Source organism: Ambystoma mexicanum, chromosome 10 (genome assembly GCF_040938575.1).
Source record: "Ambystoma mexicanum isolate Mex_15411 chromosome 10, UKY_AmexF1_1, whole genome shotgun sequence".
In the NCBI taxonomy this organism is placed as follows: Eukaryota; Metazoa; Chordata; class Amphibia; order Caudata; family Ambystomatidae; genus Ambystoma; species Ambystoma mexicanum.
Genome location: NC_090932.1, coordinates 288,740,930 through 288,763,112, shown reverse-complemented (window position 1 = coordinate 288,763,112; position 22,183 = coordinate 288,740,930).

The following is a 22,183-nucleotide window of genomic DNA, read 5'->3' as shown; positions in this document are numbered from 1 at the left end:
CAGCGCCAATCAAAACCATCTGACCTTGTCATTAAGAGCAATGGCAACTAGCCTGTTCACAGTGAAGCAGCTATTTCTCATTCAAGAAACGGTCCTTCAACCAAGGGAGAGGCCAAGGATTTCTTGTCTAATGGGAACTAGCCTCTTGACAATTAAGCAACTATTTTCCATATGAGAAAGTAGCCCAACCTAAGGAGACCCAGAGGTCCCCTCGTCTAATGGGAACTAATACATTCACAGTAAAGCAGATATTTCCCACTCGAGAAACTAACCTGTAACCCTGGGAGATCAATAGGTCCCCCTGTCTATTGAGAGCTAGCATATTCGCTGTGAAGCAGCTATTTCCCATTCGAGAAACAGACCTCCAACCTGGGGAGACTGAAAGGTCCTCCTGTAGAAAGAGAAGTAGCCTGCCCACACTGAAGCAAATATTTCCCATTCAAGATACGGACCTAAAACCCTGGGAAACCACATGTCATCTTGTCTTATGGTACCTAACCTGTTCAAAGTGAAACAGCTAATTCCCATTAGAGAAATAAACCTCCAACCACATGGTCCTGTTGTCTAATGAGAACTATTCTGTTACCCATATTGTTGAAATCATAGAAGCATTATTTTCTACAGCAGGGAGTGGTCTACCTGCACTAAAGCTTATATCACCATTAATAATATGACCTTATGGTCTAATAGTTCCCATCAGAGATGACTTAACAACTGTGATGAGGGGAAAAGAACAAGTGTGCCATTCCTGTAATGAAAGTTCGTTTTTTTCATTGACATTAGCTATTTCCCATTATAAAATTAAAGTTGATCCTTTTCTTTTATGGGATTTGACATTCTCAGTGAGAATAATCAAAAACCCATTATTCTGAAGGACCTGACAACGAGGGGAGCAAAATAGGTCTTTACTCAAATGGGAACTAGCATTCTCAGTGCGAATGATCTAAAACCCATTATTATATAGGACCTGACCACTCATTGGCAAAATGGGCAATATATCTAATGGGAACTGGTAAGCTCACAGTGAAGCTGCTATTTCCCATCTGAGAAACGGCCCTAAAAACCAAAGGTCAATTTCTCAGATGGTAACTAGCATCAACGTCTCTGCTCCCATGGTCAGCCTCGATACCTCCTTCATGGTAACTAGCATCAACGTCTCTGCTCCCATGGTCAGCCTCGATACCTCCTTCATGGTAACTAGCATCAACGTCTCTGCTCCCATGGTCAGCCTCGATACCTCCTTCCTGTTCCAAGATACTCCATGATCTGGGCCCAGCATGCAAAGCAACGCAGCTCCTCCGGGGGCAGCACCACGGAGCGCTGCCTCATCTTCCTGCTCCACGCTCTACCCCTCCTGTGACAGCTCCTTGCTGCAAGCCCTGCCTATATCTCAAAACCCAGTCCTCCTATGGGCAGATCAACACGCATCTCCTGTAGTCGCCCTGTGCTATGCCCAAGTCCCTACCCCCAAAATACATTATTATTTGTCAAGATCAAACATACACCTCTTGGTTGTATAGAGTTTTTCTTTAATAGATTCACGAGGCATCCTTTATAAAACAGGGAAGTAAACTGGTCTTGCCCAAAGAAACCCACCTACTCCAAAAGCCCTGTACTATACACAGACAGCCACAGCCGACCTCACACCCATACACAGGCCAGAAACCCACCTACATTACATCATGAAATCATGTAGCCCACACTGCTGACCTTACAGGAGGGTAAAAGGTTTAAAGAGGAGTTGAACTCCTACTTGTGGCATTCCTACAAATCTAATGAGTATATATTGAACCCAAGACAATCTGCTTACAATTTTAACGACCCATTGTGGACAGAATTAACTTAATTTGAGACATCTCTGCACAATACAGTGGATCTATTTAAAGAGGAGCTTAACTCCTATTTGTGATAACTCTTCAATTCCAATGAAGCTAATTTGGATCTAAGGCTATCTACTTACCAATTCATCGACCCAACGAGTACAGATTGATTTGAAGGCAATATAGCTCTGCCCCACACAGCATCAAAGGTCTTAATTGAATGCTGCATCATATTACTTAGGAGAGGATCAGATAAAGTTTTGGTATTAGATCATTTTTGCTCTGAACAAGAGCAAGCAAAACTGCTATTGTCAATAGTGAAATTTGCTATAGTTTTAATTCAATGTAAAAGCCCAGCCTTGAGAAAGGCAGTCAATTAAGATTGAAACACGCGTTGGCAAAAGGGCAACACCTTAGGTGCAGGGGCAACAACTCATGGTGGTAAGTTATGACTAATGTGTTTTAATGTGACTAACTGACTTGGGTCAAACTTGCAATCATTAACCGTCCTTCCCAGTTGCAACTGGGCCCTTTCTCCACCACTGCACTCTCTACCTGCGTTATCCCCCAGGGCTCTTTCCTATCGCCATGCCTCTTTAATATCTATCTTCCCCTCTTGCTCACCTGATCTGCTCCTTCTTTGCTCATTTCCAGTATTATGCTGATGACACACAGCTTTGCTTCAAACTTCCCTCTACTACCTCCTCTTCCTCCTCTCTTGTCCCTGATTGTCTGACCGCCCTCCAGGCATGGTGTGTGGCTAAAAACCACTGCCTTAATGCCAGTAAGATGGAGATCCTTCTTATTGGAGCATCTGTGCCCAGTTTCCCTCCTACTCTATGGCTGCTCTTCCTTGGCCTTCTACCCTCACCATCCTGTGAGGCCAAAAACCTTGGAGCCATCTTCGACTCCTCTCTGTCCTTCATCCCTCACATCTTGGACCTTGCCAAGAAGGCCCACTTCCAGCTTCACCTCCTAAGAGGCATTCTCCTTTTTCCTGACCTTTCCTCAGAAACTCAATGTCTCCAGCACTCTAGTCCTCTCTAGGTTGGACAGTCTCTTCTTCATTCCCCCCTTTCCTCCCTATGCCACCTTCAGCTAATCCAGAATAGGGCTGCAAGACTTATCCTTAGCCTCCAGACCAGGGACTGTATCTCTCCAGTCCTAAAATATCTCCACTGGCCTCCGGTGGCCGCAAGGATCAAATTCAAGACCTTCTGCATCATCCACAAGGCTCTCTGGGGCCTGGCGCCATGCTATCTCCAACTTTCTCTCCCTAAATACTTCCCTGCCAGAGCAAGCACTCTGCTCCTCTAACTCCAACACTCTGCTTGTCAAACGCTTCTGAAAGCAAAGAGTGGGGGCCAGGTCTCTCTGTTCGGCTGGTGCCTCCCTTTGGAACAGCATCCCTGCCCCTCTCAGACTTGAACTGGACCTCCTTAAGTTCCAGAAGCTTCTTATTACTCTGCTTTTCTCTACTTCTTTCCTTCCCCTGCTAATCACACCACTGCCACTTAGACTGGTGGCCCGGTCCTTCATGAATCTCACAGGTTAACAGGCCATCTACCCAATGAAGACCAGCACCCTTCCCCTCCTCAGCACTGCCCCTGTGGGCCACCTGCCTGGCAGCGGTTTATCCCACCGCTGGGATTCCTCCACCCTAGCACTTAGCCAGTGTCCTCCTCCTTGGGCACCCCTTGGCACTTCCCTCGCGGGCTCCAACAAGCTCTTGCCCTACCCTCTCTCCCCACCTCCCTCCCCTATCCCCTGCCCTTCCCTTCACTGCACTTGCACGTCCTGATGTCACAAGGCCTAGTAGGATCATGATTGCAAATGTACTGTTGCCATTTTTATTACTCCCTTTGTTCCCTCAATACTTTGACTTGTGGCGCCTGGAAATGCCATTGGTTGTATAGGTGCCTAACAAATGCTCAATAAATAAATAAATAACTTGTGTAACTAGTATGATTAACTGACTAGGGCTAGACATACAATAAACAATTTGTGTTACTTTCCATGTGAGTTGAACATGGGAAGATGTGTATTAGATTTGAGAATGTAAAAAGCACAACTGAATCAAGTAAATTCAACTTATAAATCCAAGTGTGTGAAACAAATTTTAAGCAGTGCTATTGGCTGTATTAACAACTCTGTGGTGGACAACAGAGTTAAATATGCTTGGAAATATTTGACACTAAAACCTCGGTTTTAATATGAGCTTTAGAATCAATACAAACCTAATGATTAAACAAGAGGTTAATGGAATGATTATACCTTTGGTCTGGTATTATTAGGTTTCTCTTAACCAACAAAAGCCAATTATCACTCACAATAGTGTTTAAGCTAAAGGCAGCTTTGCTTGGTGCATGGTGTGATTGTTTTACTTACTGTATATTTCTAGTTCTACTCTTTTACTTGGCATTGCATTTGCTTGAAGTGTTGTAATAAATGCAGCCTAAAATCCACTGTGTGTGTTCCTGGCAGTTTTGGCCCTTGAGTTACCTAATGCACATTGTACGGAAACGGACACTGTGTGCGGGTTAAGTTTCTAGGTGTTCTTGGTGACTAGTTTGTTGCGACGTTGCCTGCATGTACCCTTCAGTGGCTGTACTTGCAGTGTATCTATTGGATGTCTGTTATGATATCCTTAGGTGTTATGGCCCTATGGGGTGGTCTGTGGGCTAATGCCTTAGGAACAAGCATTGGGGTAGTATGAGACAGCCAGTATCGGTTCATGCATGTCTGATCTGTGATTTATGGTGGTTCTGGTCGTTAGGTTTGTTGTAGAGTGTGGCATAGTGAGATGCAGTCAGTTATGGTGCGAATCTGAGAAGTTTAGAAGAGTGAAATACAATGTATTTATTTTTTATTAAGTGGGGTGCTCCTCGTGTCCTCGGGCATAAGGTGCGATGCCACAGGTGATTTCATACCATGAGACTAAAAATGTATAGGCAATGTTTAGCTTGTCCCAGTGGTTTATGTATATAGATGTTTTAAATCCCATGCCTGAAATGATCGAAGCACCTGAAATTACTGCAACAGCAAATATGGTTGACACCTCCCTGCAAGCCCCACAAAGTTTTCCAGTGTTGAATCGACCCAAGAGGAACATTCTATCAGTGAAACGAAAGCTTTAGGTGCAGCCTTCCACATTAGACATTGATTCCAGCAGAGCCATGTTGCAACCCCGCAGCCCTGCTAAGCTTGCACAGGATGCCTACCAGCTCATAAAAGAAATTGATAATTTTCTTGGGAGCACCCTAGAAGAAATGGGAAGTAAATCCATCGGTTCTTTTGGTGAAGGCAATTTACGCATCGAGGATAGTGCAAGAATCAACATTAGCTGGACCACTTGTAGCACAGGGAGCAACGGTACAGTTTGCCATGCCACGGGACTAGGCACCCAAAGCTTACTGTCAGAGGACTCATCAGAGGGTCCACTTAATAGAAGAGGGGATCTCGATCAATCCGTCACTACAGCTAGAGCTGTAGTCCCTAATGTTGCCATGCCCCAAAATATTTCAGTTCAATGTTCTCCCCTCGCCCCTACCCCTGATTGTGACAACGCATCACGTCTCCCCCCACCCAGCCTTGAATGCAGGGTCAATGCAGGATTCCAGGGAGCACTGTGCTGCGTGCTGCCCATCTCCGAAAAGTCCACAGGGCGGAGGGATCTCACTATGTAGGGTGATACTGCATTTAACTGCCCCAAGGCACCTTGAAGCGCAAAATGAAAAGGCACTGACCCCGTGCACTGCAAAGGCCCACACCTAGAGTATTGACTCGCTCTGACCCGGTTCACTGCAAAGGCCCACGCCCAGAGTGTTGACTTGCTCTGACCCCGTTTACTGCAAAAGCCCACGCCCAGAGTATTCACTCGCTCTGTACACCTGCTCCCATTGGATCTTCCCCCTCACCCACCCAACCCTTGCACATGCAAAGGGGGGAGCCCCAACAGAATGCAAATGCAATCTTGTCCTAAGAGAATTGGCTGAAGTGAGGAGGTTGCTCATCTTTATCCTTGAAGAACGCTGGGTAGGTGGTGCTACAGGGGAGGAACAATCGTGTTCATTCGACCAGAGAAGGACCCTACAGCCAACAGCAGAGGATTCACATAGCACTGGCCAACATTGAGCAATATAATTGGTACCCGCTACTCCCAATCGGAGAAGGGGCAATCGTCACAAGTTGACCTTAGCACAGGCCCTGAAAATCCAGCTCAGCAGTGCAAGTGGGTCCATATTCCTTCAAGGGCTTTGCATGGGCAGGCTGCCCGGCGGATGAAAAGCACGCCTGGGTGCTACACAAAAGGGGGAGGAGCAGGCCACGCAGATTCCATATTTATTTCCGAACAAAATCATCCACAGCAAGCCAAGATCCTAATCAGACCAACCCAAGGAGTATTAGAATATGAGAGGATCTCATAGAGGGGGTCAGATATATTTGCACAGAGTACCCAGAGGTGAATGCGACCAGCCCGGGTCTAGGGCCTCAATGATCAGCAAGTGTACCCACTGGTTTCCTTCAGTATGTGGTTGCCACTCACTAATTCGAGAAGACATATTAAACTGCACGAGAATCCACTCCAATGGAGGTAGCACGTATGACTCTATCTGTATCGATCTACGGGACCCAAGAGTGGCCAATGGAATCTTAAGTATGGCCGCAAGACGGTGTTCATCCCAACGTAATACGACCGAAATCAGTGCCAGCCCCTGCCATAACGATACATCCCCCATAGGAAGAAGATACCAACTCTCTTTGCTTTCTGGTGGTAATGCAGTCCTTCTAGGGAAACGATCTGGAGAGACTCCCAAGGGCATCGAGGTGGTAGTCTCCATGGCCAACTGATCTGATTCCAATGGAGACAAGGGCTGCTGTCATGGGGATTGGCATGGGGTTTGTAACTTTCGTAGGCATTGTTCTCTCACTGCATGGGGGATTTGAAGATCATTTATGTCTTTCTAATTGTATTGAGAAATGTGTTTTGTTTTGTTTGTTGTACTTTGAGGGCCTTATGGCCGAATAAAGTTAATATTGATTGATTGATTAAATCCCAGTGCACATGCTATGTGACTGTACTCTGGGTGAAAAAACAACCGAAAAGAAAGAGACGTTAGTACTTCACTTCATGTACAAAATGCCTTATAAACTGGTGTATGGCTCAGGTTGCTCAAAATTCCATGATTCCTCTCTTTCATTTGCAACTTAAAGAGAATTTCATCTCATGTAGAACCTATTTAGAAGGTACCTACAAATAAATCCCTGAATGGGTTGAGTGAAAAAATAGGCATGCAACGTTCAGGTAACAAGTATGAGTCCCATTGAGCTAATTCAAGTGGGACAGGGATCACAAATTACAATTCTAGCTAGATAGCTTAGTGCAAGGTGCACATTGCAGGTGTTCCAAACCTATGGACATAGCTTTTGGGGGCAAATGTACCCATGAAAGAGATTTATCTGCAACTTGCAAGCCCTAGGTCCCAATCCCAGTCAGGTAGCCGAGGATGTTTGTTTGTTTGGTTAGTATTTATTATGCGCACCGGACCCTAGGGTATAAGGGCGCAGGATGTAAGAAGACGTACAGCTTGATGTAAGATTGCAGGTTACATGGAGTCGTTCATGCGAAAGGATTGACAATTTAACAATATAGTAAAATCCACAGTAAAGAGATGATAGCAGTTGTAGCTGGCATACAGGTAAAAAGCAGGCAGGGGCATATTAGTGCATTCATTTAGCACTTGTCACAGTCAGCCAACTGATCACATTTTGCCTGAATTTGGTAAAGGATTGTTCTGTTCTCAGAGTGATGGGTAACTCATTCCACAATTGGGCAGCTTTGATTGGGAAACCTGTTCCGCCTATGGTGGAGAGTTTGAATCGGGGTACCTAAAGGCGATTGGTATTTGCAAGTCTCGTTTGTCTAGTGGATGTAGTTCTAGAGAATCTGTCTGCTAAATATTGAGGGGCTTTGTTGTTTAGAGATTTGTGTGTGAGGGACGCAGTTTTAAGTCTAATTTTCTCATAGATAGAGAGCCATTTGTGTTTCCTTCTTGTTTCTGAGATGTGTTCTCTCTTAGGAATGTTCAATGCTGCTCGAAGAGCATTATTTTGCTGTATCTGAATTTTATTGACAGTGGATTTATTTGCTCCAATATACAGGGCATTACAATAGTCTAGTTTAGAGATGATCAACGCTCTGGCTAAAGTTAGGCAACTGTTCTGGGATAGGAATTGTTTGCCCGCTCTAATTAGTTTACATGTATAGGCTGTTGATGAGGCTAAAGTATCTACCTGTTTGGTGAATGAAAGGGTAGAGTCAAGGTATATGCCCAACGTTTTTACTTCCTTGGCTACTTGGATGCAGTTCTCATCGATGATGAAGGAAGAGTAATTCGTGCTTAGTTTGTTGAGGAGGGATGTGGTGCCCAGGATGAGAAGCTCTGTTTTATCATCGTTCAGGCATAGGCCATGGGTGGCCATCCATGCCTGAACGATGCTGTAGATTCTGTTCACCAACGCTAGGTCCTCATCATAGTCCCCGGTAAGTGGGAGGAGGATCTGGGTATCATCTGCATAATTGGTGTAGGTGATACCCAGATGGTCCAAGTTGTCAAACAGGGGCTTAGTGCAGATGTTATATAGCGTTGGTGAAACGCATGAACCTTTTGGCACGCCACAGGTGATAGGGATAGGGACCGCAGCTGCTGTTGGTGAGAAGACCCTCATGGTACTGTCACTAAGGAAAGATTGGATCCACACTATTGCCTCAGTGGAGAAATGCGCTGCTGTATCTAAATGGTTACAAAGAACTTTGTGGTCCACTAGGTCGAATGCTGCAGATAGGTCTAATAGAAGGGGTAGTGCCGGTTTTTGTGCTGTGCAGTGTGTGGATGCCTGTTTCTAATGTTTTCACTGCCAGTGTGAGAGCTCTGAGTTGGAACATATTTGAATCCCAGTAAAATGGTTTAATAGACTTATGTCAACGTGGCAGAAAAGTGTCTGCACTTTTCAGGTCAGAGGTTCCACTTTCAGTGAGATAGGAATAAATGAACCTTCTGCAGAACTCTTTGTGTTTCAGGATTGTTTCCATTTCTGCTGAGTCGATTCAGCATTTTATTCTTCTAAGGTTGACCAAATGAGTGAGTAGTAAAACAGAATTATTAAATTGCTGAGCAATAGTTCAGTCGGTGGTGCATCTTATATCATCATTTATGTTATTATCTTTTTGTGAAATCGACGGAATGTACATTTTTTCCCTCCAGGCACAAATTCTGCAAACATACTCCACTCAACGTCTGGCAGTGCCGTCTCATAGCAGGTAGGCCATAGACACAGTGCACGCATAGTTTTCCGACCTTTCTCAACATGCCTGCCCTGAGGCACCCACCTTCTACTCTGAGTGAAGAATTTTCCTCAAAGGGAAAGATGGCATCCAGGAGGAAGTAGAAACAACAATCAGGCATGGTACTATCCCTCCCGTATTATCAGTTGTACAGGGTAAGGCGGTGTAATTTGAGCCATTCTGATGAAATGAAAACAAATAGTGACTTTTAGCCACTGACTTCTGGTCCATACTTCTAGGTCTTTTTAGGTAGGAAGCTGCAAGGTGGATTTAGACCCCCGGAAGTACTATTGTTAAATTAATACAATAGGTAAGTGAGTGAATGCCGTGAAAATCCATTAGATATTGAGGCTTGATCTAACTCACTTTGTCGATTCATTAGTAAATTGATCAAGAACAACTATAAATCAGTTGTTCTTGTTTAGGTTCATGTTACAGAGCATCACAAATTAATTGAGAGCAAGATACACCATTTTTAAAGATTGGTGGCAACACAGAAATCTATTGTAAACCCTCTGAAGAATGTCCCACATTGTGCACATATAAGTTGTATGGGAATGAAACATGTTGGGTAATTAGGAGCCATATTGATTAAGCTCTATGCATTTGGAGCATTGTAGCTTTCGTGTAATTATTTAAAGTTTTTAATGGTATTTTGTGTTTTGGGTAATTGGGAGCATACTGATTATGCTGTATGAATTTGGGGGCATTGTAGCTTTTGTGTAATTATGTCAAGTTTTTTAATGGTCTTTTCTGTTTTTCTTGAGTGTTAAGTGTAATTTGTTTGTGAATATAGGTTTTTGTGCTTCGGCATTGAGACTGTAGTTGTATGTCATATGAATGTTAAGCACTAACAGTATATTTTTACCAGTGACAGTTTTGTGCTTTAAAAAAAAAACATATTGTTTCTAAATAAAATGTACTGTATTTTTGTACTAATATGGGCAAATTGAATCCTTTTTCCTTTATCATTGCTCTGTTTGTGAGTCCCTATATTTGAGTGAACTATAGCATCCGGTCTTTATGTAAAGTTTTTTAGGGTGCAACCAGGGTTGACCGGACTGCTAACATCCCTGGAGTTCCCCTTTGTTGAGGTAGTGGTAGAGAGGTTTGCAGCTCCTGCCTGAAAAATCACACGTGTCAGGAAGTAGAACATCTCCCAGTACTGGGCTTTCCCGCCTCAATCTATTACCTATTGTAAAAGCAAAGCCTAGGAACAGGGATGATTTCCCTTCATGACATGGAGCCATCTGTCAACCATAATCACAACCTAAGTCTGAACTCCCTGTACATACATCCAACCTCGCCGGGACGGACACACGCACAATGGAACAGATTAAATAACAACACTGCACCATTTCAGAACAGACACCTGCGCTGATCCCCCTAAAGTCAGCAGTGTGAGTGATACCACCAGGCTCAATATTGAGGAACTAAAAACTACAAAACAGGCGGGCACTTAAAAATACGCAATCAAGCTGGAGAAACAACTCGGTTAATGCTACTGCTGTGCATATCATATAATCCATGGGTTGAAATCCCTATATGACCTATTCTTTTTTTGTATCATTTGCAAGTTGTTCAGCACTTTGGTGAAGACGCTTTATGAATTCAATACATTAATAAAATGTAGACTATTTGGGGTTCTATGTGATTTCATCGCCACACTTTTCATCGCAGGGTTTTTTGCTGTTATTTCTTTTTTGAAAAAAACATCTAATTTTTTTTATTTTTTGGGGGGGGGGGGTAACCCCCCCTAACCTCCCCCTTTTTTCTTTTTTAACATCCCGAATACCCAAACCCATTTTTTTTCAAATGTACCCCCCCAAAAAATTCGATGTTTTTTTTTACAAAAAAAAATCGCGGCAAAAAACCCTGCGATGAAAAGTGCGGCGATGAAATGACGGTATACCCTATTTGGTACCTTTGAGTTGATTGATACTCATGCCTGTTTTACTATATGGTGCGATTTCTCAGTTGATGCACCAGTGTGTGACCTGTGGTCACATAAGTGAATCCCAGTAAGAAAGTGTAGTGGGTTAATACATCGGTTTGAAATATCTGTAGGCAACATGTTTCAATCCCAGAAAGATTGCACATTAGATTTGTAAATCTTCATTACTGCTCCCATTCTTATTTTGCCAGCCGAATTTCAGAGCAGCAGATCGGAAAACTAGGAATTGGTGGGTCTTGCACAGGGTATTATTATTATTAATAATAATAGGGTACATATTGATCATGGACCGCGCTTCGGGAATTAACGGCTTGCTTACAAATCATAGGGGGAAGTTAACAGCAATGGAAGCAGATTGGAAGGGATCAAAGCAAGGGAGCGTGGAGTTAAAAACAGGAGAGGGGAAGGACAGGTAATTTGGCAGCAAGGGATGTACAAGCAACCAGGTTAGGCATAGAATGGAGGGTGTGTGGCCCTAGATACTAAGGAGGAACCATTCCTTGTAGAGGAACTCTTGAGCTCCTTCCTGAAATATATATGTTGACGGGAATGAGGTTCCAGAGTCTGAGAGAATAGACGGAGTAGGCCTGTCTTCTGGTTCTTAACTTCTGCACTGGTGGACTTCAAGTCTGTACATGTCCTGGCGTCTAGTACATGTCCTGGCTTCTAGTACATGTCCTGGCTTCTAGTGGATCTTAAGACCCCGGAGATGCTGAACTTCTCAGCGAGGTAACTTGTTTGTTTGATTGTTTTGTAAGGAGAATTAGTGGCTTGTGAGATGTAATGCTAAGAGTGCTTACAGGATCTTTTCTCTGCCCTATCAACTATTACTCAGTACTTGGTATATGGATTTTGGATGCTATGCTGCTTAAATACCAAGTATTGTCATCCACATTAGTGCACCCTCGTTTTGTCGGGCCTAGATCCCACTAACCACTAACCCACACTCCATTCTTCCTCTAATTCCTCTGGAACCCTCCTTTCCTACTCTTATTGCTTCACTTCAAGCTCCATCATCTAAAGGAACAGGTTAGTTATCTTCAGGCTACATAAACACTGTTGTTTGTATTGATGACAATTGCTAACTTGTCTTATCTTTTCTCTTTCTCCCACCTGCTGTACTGGTAGTACACTGCTCTTTCATTTGAAACACTGGTGCCCGTTCCTCCTACGATCAGCACAGTATCTCAAATGGAATGTCGCCCTCTTTGAGGAGACCCTTTTTTGGGTTTACTTCCTTTGGAAAACTGTCAAGAAGACACCATCTGAATTCACCAAGGCAGCCTGATTCAACTCACGTGGATTTGTAACAGTACATCCTAATGTTTGCAATCCTGATCTAAGATCTAAATTGGGTGGATTTACAAGCATAACAAACACTGTCCTTCTTCTTTAAACCTCCCTACCTCCCTTACAGGTATCCCTGTTTGTTTTTTGTGTACCCTCTCATGCCCACCCTGTTCCTTTTCATTTCCTCAAAAGCCCATGGTCGGGATACCTTTGATGGGGGCACAATATGCCATCTGCCAGACAAGCATTGGAGCTGTGAGACCATTACAGTGGTGGATTGGCACAGTATAAAATATCTCAAACATACATAACACCTGCTGCACAGGGCTATGTGTAACCCAATGGACAAAAACAGGCAAGAGAGAGCAGGGGGTAACTGAACCCACCACACGGTATCCTGTCTATATTCCCCCACTCAGACCTTACGTTCGTTGGGCTTGTTCCTACTGGAAGTCCCAAAGTTTTAATGTTCTTGCTCTGGAGGGTGATCTTTCTCCCACACAGGTGCTATGGGATGGCACCCTCTCTGACTAAGCTCAGATCCATCTTATCCTATGTTCAGAAATAAATGAAAACCTTCAAGTACATCAAATCCAACGAAATAACCTCCTAGCTCTAGATACTAGTGGCAAGGGGCCTGTATTACATAATATTACCTGGGCAAAAGTCAGGGGTTCACGCTGCTGAACGGTGTCAGCCCACTTCTTTCACAGGGCAGACTCTTCCCCCCTTCAGTGTTTTGGAGGCCTAGAGTCTGAAAACATGGAAGTTTGTTGCTTATAGTTGTGTTCATAATGACCTTGAAATACCTTATATTGGGATATGACAATGCCTGGAATGTTTTGATATTGATTCATGGGTTTAAAAGGTGCACACCTTTTATGCTTTGCCCACATGTTTATAGGAAAATCTACCCTCTCAAGTTATTGTTTTGGGGGATGATGATTAATATGCTGAAATGCAAATGGTCATCACTTCCATATCTCTCTTCCTCATCCCAGTACTTTCTTTGGAGGTAACCTTACCTCTCATGCAGGAACCCGCATTCACTTTTTATGAATATTTTGGATGCCCTGCTCCCTCTCCTGGATATACACTTCCCATCCTTAATTTCCGGATAAAGTTAAAAATGTTCCTGCCACAGGGCCGTCCTCTACATGAGCATGCTCCCTGAGCCCCTGCTGAGTGAGGGTTTTCCGGGTTGAGCAAGGATCCATGACACCACACTGCAGCATAGCTCTGGGCGAGGTTGTCACTGAAACTCAGTGCCATTGGGGTGAAGGAGTGGTAGTCTGGCCTTCAGCATCATAGCCCCTGACACTAGAAACCAGCCCTGGGCAGTGGTAAGGAGAATGGGGAAGCGGCCATCGCGTTGTGGGGTTACTAGAGCATAAGTTCTTGTTGCTGGGGCAACATGCACAGCGGCCATGACACGTAATTTAAACAATCCTTTTTCCCTTTTAGGTAGTGAATTGAACTGTGCTGCTCCTTGCTTATCTTGGTGTTCCAATGTGGGTAAACATACAGAAAAGAAGCACCATCCACAACATAAATCTTCCCCCTCTACTTTTCAATCCAGTGGGAGACACAGGAAGAAATGATGGTACTTCAAGTCTCTGAAAAGAGGCTTCTTGAGATGTTTTTTTAAAAGACATCAAGAATGAGACAGTAATGAACAGAAAGGGAAGATCCCCCTCCTCCTCCTCTTCCTCATCCTCTTCTCCCACCAATGGCTATTCACATGAATCTCGGTCCTCTCAGAACGAGGAGCAAAAAGGAATATACTTAGATAAGAGGCGGTTGCTTCTGTCTTCATCAATGTGGCACATTAAATGATGTTCCAAGAAGCTGAGCTTCCTACTCTGGTGGAAAGAGTCACCAGGGCCCCTCCCCTGAAAAGTAAGTCCATACTTAAAGCTGGACATCCCCTCTTAACTGAAGTCAATGATGAAATGCTATGGAAATGGGAGGCGCCTGATAGAACAGCAGTTCCTAAATTTCTTGCAAAGCTTTTTCCACTTAAAGGAGAGGAGAAGTCCATGCCAGAGGTATTTCAGGTGGCTATCATTCTTCCTAGTCTGGTCAGGAGATCATCCATGGCCTCGGAAGAAGCCACTGATTACCCCACGGACAGGAAGATGGATGCGGCCCTAAATAACATAAGGGGAGTACCCATTAGAGCGTCCACATGCTCATACATCTGAGACTGCTCTTATAGGATTAAAATCACTGTAGAAAAGCCCTACTTGAAGGATCTGGCTCTGAGCCTATCTTGCAGCCCACCTGGTCCCAGGTGGAGTTCATGTCAGACACGGCCTACAAGGCTGTTAAAGCTCCAGCCATGGCTTTGGGATCCACAGTGGCAGGTCGTCGCTATCTTCACATCATGGACTGGAAGACTTATCCACACCAGAAGTCCATCGTCATGAAGATTACCTTTGAGGGACAAATATTGTTTGGATGCTCCTAAGATGATAATGTCCATGGGGTCTTCAAGGCTGATAAACATGCAGGGAAGCTCAGGAAGAAGCCAGACCCCAAGCCAAGATTGACATTTTCCTCCAGGAAGAGTGATAAATTCTAGGCCTCAGGTTACAGGCCCAAAAAGCTGCAGAGAAGTGGTCAGAAATGGGGTCATTTAAACAGACGACCATCCTTGCCTGCTACAATACAGAAATCCTGGCTCTTTGTCAGTCAGAGGTCGTCAACAAACTGGTCCTGTGTGGTTACAAAAAAGACTCCTTCAAGGTTGCATCCACTGACAGCTTAATATACCACCATGATTTCAGTATTACTATCACAGCTCAGTACTTCAATTGTTGGAAAGGTTTTGACAATATACTTCAACCTCTTCCGGTATGCGGGGCACTCTTCCTTTTAATGACTCTCTTAAAACGGGCAGCCTCTTTCTCTTCTGGACTCACTCCTCTCTGGTTTTCGCAGTCTTTGGCTTCATAGGTTATATCTACTTCAAAAGGATTCTTTACAAGCAAGTAGTTCCCCTTCTCCAGTTCACTCACACCTTTCTGCCAGTTATCAGACCAAGTAATTACCCAGAAGTCTTGGTACCACTCTCTTAGATTCAGGTAATATGTGCACACGTTTCTTTTTTTTTTCTTCCAAAATCCTCTATTTTAAAGTAACACACTGTGGGTACAGAGAATAACATAAATAACAGGCACAATCCAGGAAATTCAGGCGACAGAGGAGCATGTAAGGCAAATTAGAATACAATATGAAGCAAAGCCCAGCTTCTCCCGCGGCCCCCGATTCCTGGTATTGAACTGCTTTACAGTGGTGGAAAGTGTTGAAACAAGGGGGGGCTTATCCACAATCTCAAGGTAAGTCTCTGCAAAGTGAATAAATGGGGATCATACTGCAACATACTTTGCATAACGTCCTTCACACAGTGCCGTGATTTTGTCAGCAACCAAGATGTCCTAGATCTTGACCCACCACATCTGGACCACCGGCCATCAATAGACTTCCAGTTACGAGCTAGGGCCAGTTTTGCAGTCAGGAGATTAATGTGGCCATTGGGTTAGTAAGGGGGAACTGTCCCTCTCCCGTATCCCCCAGAATTACCACCCATGGGTCCATAGGGAGTTGCAGTCCCATAATGTCTTTTATTTTGGATAGCACCTTCTTCCAGAAGAAACCCCCTTTAGAACACAACCACACCATATGGAAACAAGAGCCCATAGCATCACAACCACGCCAGCAGGCAGCGGATTATAGTCCTTAAGAATGTGGTGCAACCTTTATGGGGTGAGGTACCACCTATAGCTAAATGAATAGGAATATTCCCTGTCTGTGACACACCTAGAGGACTTAAGCATTCTCCCCCATATTCTCAGCCAAACCCCATCCTCAATGGGCCCACCTAGATTAGCTTCCCACCTAGCCATGTATGGTAGGCGCACCACCGGGTTGCATGTGTCCAATAATTTGTACAATTTCGAGACCCGAGCTGTGTTGGAGCCTCTTGTAGTGACAATTTAAGGGCAGACAGCAGCCTGTTAGTCCCATTCTTAGTGAGTGGCTGGGAAGCCCAGTGCTGCAGCTGCGTGTAGCAAAACCATTCTATTTCAGGCAGGGTAAAGGTGCGTTTGCATTCGTCAAATGTTATTGAACGATTTTCTTTATAAAGTTGGTGTATGTGGGACAAGCCCCTCCGCCACCCATTTCCCAAATCCCTCACGATCATAGCCGGGTGGAAAGCTTGTGTTTCCCACACCGGTGCAAGGGAGCCCATCCCCAATGATACTCCCCATCTTGGGAGAGCCCTCCCCATGTACTAAAGTGTACACTTGGTTGTCGCTACTATAGAAAAAACCCACTCCTACCCAAGTATTTTCTATCTACATAGGGTAGCTGTGCGAGGTCCACTGCTGACTGGGCCTGTTCAATTAGCTTCCACTTTGGTTGTAAGCTGGGCTCACCCCAAATACAGACATGAGATAGCTGCACAGCTAGGTTATAGCAGAAGACATCGGGGCCCCCCCAGGCCACCCATGCCCACTGGCCTCAACAATACTTTCCTAGATATTCTGGCGTGCTTATTCCCCCAGATGAATTTAAAGATCCTACCCTGGAGTGTTTTGTGATCCTAGTCAGGGATTGTCACCATCAACGCTGAACATAAATAAATCAGGCGCGGGATCAAGTTCATTTTGACTGCCGTAATGCGACTAAACCAAGATATCTCCTGGCCTCCCCATCTGAGCAAATCTTCGGCCAGTTCCTGAAATAGCGCCGGGAACTTGGCCCGGTAGACCTTGGAGGCTTTACTAGGAATGCGAGCCCCCAAGTTGGGAATAGACTCCCGAGTCCACTGTATTGGAGAAAGGGACCTCAAGGACACAGCCAGCCCATGCGATTTGATATAGTTTACCCTGAATCCGGAGACCCGGCCAAATGCATCCAGCTCCTGCAGCACCTCAGCTAAGGACGAACAGGTGTTACTCGGGTGAGCAAAATATCATCTGTATAAAGGGACACATTATGGACCGTCTCCCCAACCTGGATGCCCTCAATTGCACCATTAGCCCTCAATCGGTTGGAAACGGCTCCATACATAGAGCAAAAATCATCAGAGATAGTGGCAGCCCTGCCTCGTACCCCTGGTAATTGACAGCCTAGAAGACAGAGCCCCGCTGACCCTAAGGCAAGTGGATTGGTGTTGACAGATCGCCATTAGCCCGCTAATGAATCCCCGGCCCGAAACCAAACCGCTCCAGGACCCCATGGAGATAGCTCCAGTCCACCCTGTCAAAGGCCTTAGGGGCATCCAGCGCAATGATGCCTAAACTATGCCCAATCGTTTCCCCACTTCCGACAAGCTAAGGACTCACCACACATTGTCGTGTGCACTATGGCCCACAATGAAACCCATCTGGTCGCTGTCTATAAGTACAGGGAGGACTTCCATCATACGATGGGCCAAGATTTCAGAAAAGAGCTTTGAGACCATATTAGTTAGCGTAATGGGTTGATATGAGTCGCAGCATAGCGAATCCTTGCCTGGTTTTGGGATCAGGACCGTTGTAGAGATGCCCATGGTAGGGGCAACCCCCCCAGAAGACAGAAAGGAGTTAAAGAGGCTTATCGGGGGGGATCAGAGGAGTTCACAACATTTCTTATAAAAGGGAGCCGTGAATCCATCGAGGCCCAGAGCCTTATTCTTCATGGATTGTATTGCTCATTCCACTTCCCCCTCACAAATTGGTGCCTCCAAGGTTTCCCTATCCCCCTAAAATAGACTAGGCATGTGCGCGTCTTTCAAAAATTGGGCTTGCACTTCCACTAGGGGGAGCTTGCCCCTGAAAACCTCCCTAAAGTTGGCCTGCAGTATCCCCAGTTTATCAGCCTTACCCCGCTGCATCCCCCCCTGATCATCCTGTAAGGCTAACATGGGGTTCCAGGTTTGGAGTCTACGCAGTTTGGCCACCAGGAGGTGTTTGTCTCGATTCCCATTAGCATAGCAGAAATATTTCGTTTTTAGCATTGCCTGAGCTGTCCTGTCAGCCAAATGTGCCTCCAATTTTTTCCATGCCACCCTTAATTCAGCCCGGGCAACCTCCTCTTCTAGACCCAAACTGATCAGCTGCATAGCATTAGTGTAAGCCAAGGTCATACTGATGAGCTCACCCCTAACCACGGCCTTCATGGCATCCCATACAATACCCTTTGAAAGGCCAGAGTTTTCATTTTCCTTGAAATATTTGGAGATGACCACCCCCAGCTCACCAGTCAGCACAGAGTTTCTAAGTACCAGATCATATAGCTCCCAGGGGTGTTGGGGTTTCTCAGGTCTATCCAGCACTGCCAAAGATACAGACACACATAGCACCCCTGCGGGTCCCGAAGGACCTTGGTCTTCGAGATCGGGTCTGCTCTCCCACCAGAATGGCTACCCCCTGTTTCTTCTCGCCTTCAGAGGCGAAGAACTGGTGCAGGAATGCCCTATTTTTCATGCGCTTCTCATCATGAACATGCAGATGGGTCTCCTGCAGGAACGCAATAGAGAGACATGTCCCTCAGTTTGCCCAATAGTGATTTTCTCTTCACTGGGGAATTCAGACCCTGTATGTTCCACGTCCCCATCAGCATCAGATCCTCCCCCTCAACATCAATCGCCATACCCGCTAACATTTTCACAAAAAAAACAGGCGCACTCCCCCCACCATCATAGCCCGGGCTGCCCGAGCATTTGTTTCAATGAATGACTGTCTGACCCACAGTAAGCATTTATAATTTAATTCCCCAACTCTCACCCCACACCCCAAACATGCTCAAACATGTGCAATTCCCAGACATCTGGAAAACTTCGTCAAGAACCATAATCCCGAAACATTGCCCCTCCCAACTCAACACCTGCAAGCCAGCTCCAGTCCCTCACCACCTCCCGGGCCCCACATAAGCCCCAACCAATGCAGCTCTAATGGAGAACCCCCATCAGCAGACGAGTTAACACTCCAGACCCTAGGTGATTCAAGTCTTCCTGCTTGGCCCCTTCACCCGCTTCCCCCTACTCACCATCTCTGCAAAGGCACCGGATCAACACCCTGACTCATGTCCTGCTCATCCGCAGGCCCCTCCCCCCAGCCTCCTCACTCCAAATTCAGCAAGCTTTTCCACCTCCTTCAGTGTTCGGACTACCCAGCGCCTTCCCAGGTGCGTGAAATGGAGTGCCGTAGGAAAGCTCCAACTGTAGGGCATCTCCCTTGCACATAGCCACTCAGTCAGCGGGTGCAATGCTTTTTGCCAGGGTGGTCGATGCCAGATCTTGATACAGGGAGAGTGTCATGTTGTGAAAGGAGATGGAGGGCAAGGGCCTGGCTGCAGCCATTATCCGTTCCTTACATTTGAAGAAGTGAACCCAGGACAGTACATCAGGAGGCCTATCCTGAGTCAAGGCTGCAAGAGTTTTGGTCCGGTGGGTCCTATCAAGTTCAATCTCTTGGTCCTCAGGCAGTTCAAGAATGGAACGGAAGAGATCAGCCACAAGGTTGGATAGATCCTTGTCTTGCACCACTGAGGAGATGCTCCGTATCCAGATGTTATTTCTGCGGGAGAGATTTTCCCCATCCTCCTGCTTGTCCTCCAGGCCCTCACAGCAGGTCTCCAAGGCCTCCAGCCGGTTGGAGCACTTCCCCACCTCGTAGGATTGCTCACAGAGCATATCCTCCACCTCTGACACTCTATTCTTGGTCTCTGATAGTCTTTTATCCAATGCCAGGATCTTGTTGGAGAGTTTCTCAGTGCTTTTAGGAATATCTTTGCTAATCTCAGCCAACAGATCCTGCAGGTCGGACTTGGGGGACATTTGCGTAAGCATAGCTGGAAAAGGTTCGACCACAGGTATCTGGGCTGTCGCCACCTCAGAGCGTCTTCTCTTATCTGTGGATAGCAGCATTGTGGAGAGATCCCCAGGCTTTGCCATTTTGGGAGCTTTAGCCATGGCGAACCCAGGATTCAGCAGGCGATCAGAACCACCTGTAATGCACTGCATGCACTACCAGTGAGCCAAGGTTGTGCTCCCAGGGCAGGGCTCAACAAGCCAGTACCATGCCCCGCAAGCAGAGTCTCTGAGAGATGTTGATCAGGGTGTAGCCTGTCCAGGATGGAAAACAGACCCAGGCACAGTCAGCCCCAATGCAGGTCAGGACCCCACTCAGCAGGCAATGAATGTGCGGTGATGTGGCGGGAGAAATAGCAGATAGGGCATAGGATCCGTGTTCACAGTAATGTAATTAAGAGGTATAGCATGGGTAAACCCAAGGTGACCAATCAAGCAGCGACCTCAGCAAGCCTCAGCACTGTGCAACCCAGGGTGACCCCTCCAGCAGCGAACTCAGCAAGCCTCAGGGCAGTGGTTGCCTCTCCCACCAGGCTAGGCCTGAGGAACCCAATACAAATGGCCACTGTATCCATGTCACATCATTCATGCCGAGCTTTGATGGGTTCTGCATAGCGTGGAGTCAAAGCGCTGCAGTGCAGGGGGAAGCAGAGAGTCCAGATTGCATTAGTGGATGCCATCCCAAGACAGCAGGCATTTTCCCCCAGCACCATGGGCCCCCATTTTCAGGAGCGTTTTATTGCAATTAGTTCGGCCGGTGTGCAGCGCAAGTTACGAGCCCAGGTGCCCACATGAAGAGGAGTCACAGGTCTGCCAGCCAGCTCTGTCAGGCCACCCCCGGCTAGCACGCCACGTAGGTGACTGAGCCCCCAGGGGTACGTGGTCCGTCTCCGACTCAACGCACCAATGGCTGCCGCCTCAGGATCACTGCAAAGTTGGCCCAGGCACTTCCAGGGCCCTCCCAGGGTGGGACAGCCACCGACAGCAGTGACGCTCACTCCATTGCATAGCCCCACTCCAGCAGGCCTAGGCCCACCACCGACACTGCTCGTCACTCCAGGACTGGCACTGTGCCTTCAGCTCGCTGCACAATTAGGTCCCGGAGGTGGCTCCGGCAGAGAACGCCAGTCAGAGCCGCTAGTTAGGCACATTTCCCCTTCAATTCTAGGCCCAGCGTAGGGCCGCCATCTTCGTGCGCGGCCAGTCACCCTTCATCTGGGCCAATCCGTGGAACGCCATTAGAACTGCAGGCTTCACCCACCGGTGGCCGCAGGGCTCATAGTTACTACAACTCAATTCTCCTGTGATTTGGGGTGTTACGAGAAGGCCATAATGTGCTCTTCCACCCACTCAGCACCGGAGACACTCAGGCAGCCATATTTCTGATGGCCTGCCTAGCCACGCCGCATGCACACATGTCTTTTAAGCCACTTAGCTGTTAACAGCTTCACAGTGCTGCAGGATTGCACTTTAACATTTACAAAGGCAGGTTTAACTATCAACCAGGTTTTGGGGGGCGTTAGAGAGCCCAGTCAAAATGGCCGCGGCTGCACGAGCTCCCACTCAACGCCTATTAATCTGGACATTATCCTGCCCTTAGCTGAGCTACAGCACAAAGCCAAAAGCCCAAACTGACGTGGGAACCCCCGCTGCATCGACGTGCCAAATTTGGAGATCTACGAGGCCCGGGAAGAGGAGTTAGAGCTGAGGGACTGCGGATGCCATAAGGGACAGCCCGACCACTCAGGCTGGGCTGTGCGTTGCGCAGAGAGCCGCGGTGGGGGCCGGCAGACCAGCAATCCTCTCTAGGTGTGCTGTAGGGAACTTACACGCAGGAGCGACCCAAGCCACGGTGACCGGCACCTGGGAGGTGTGCAGGGGGGCACTGCTGGGCCGCCACAGAGAGGGACACC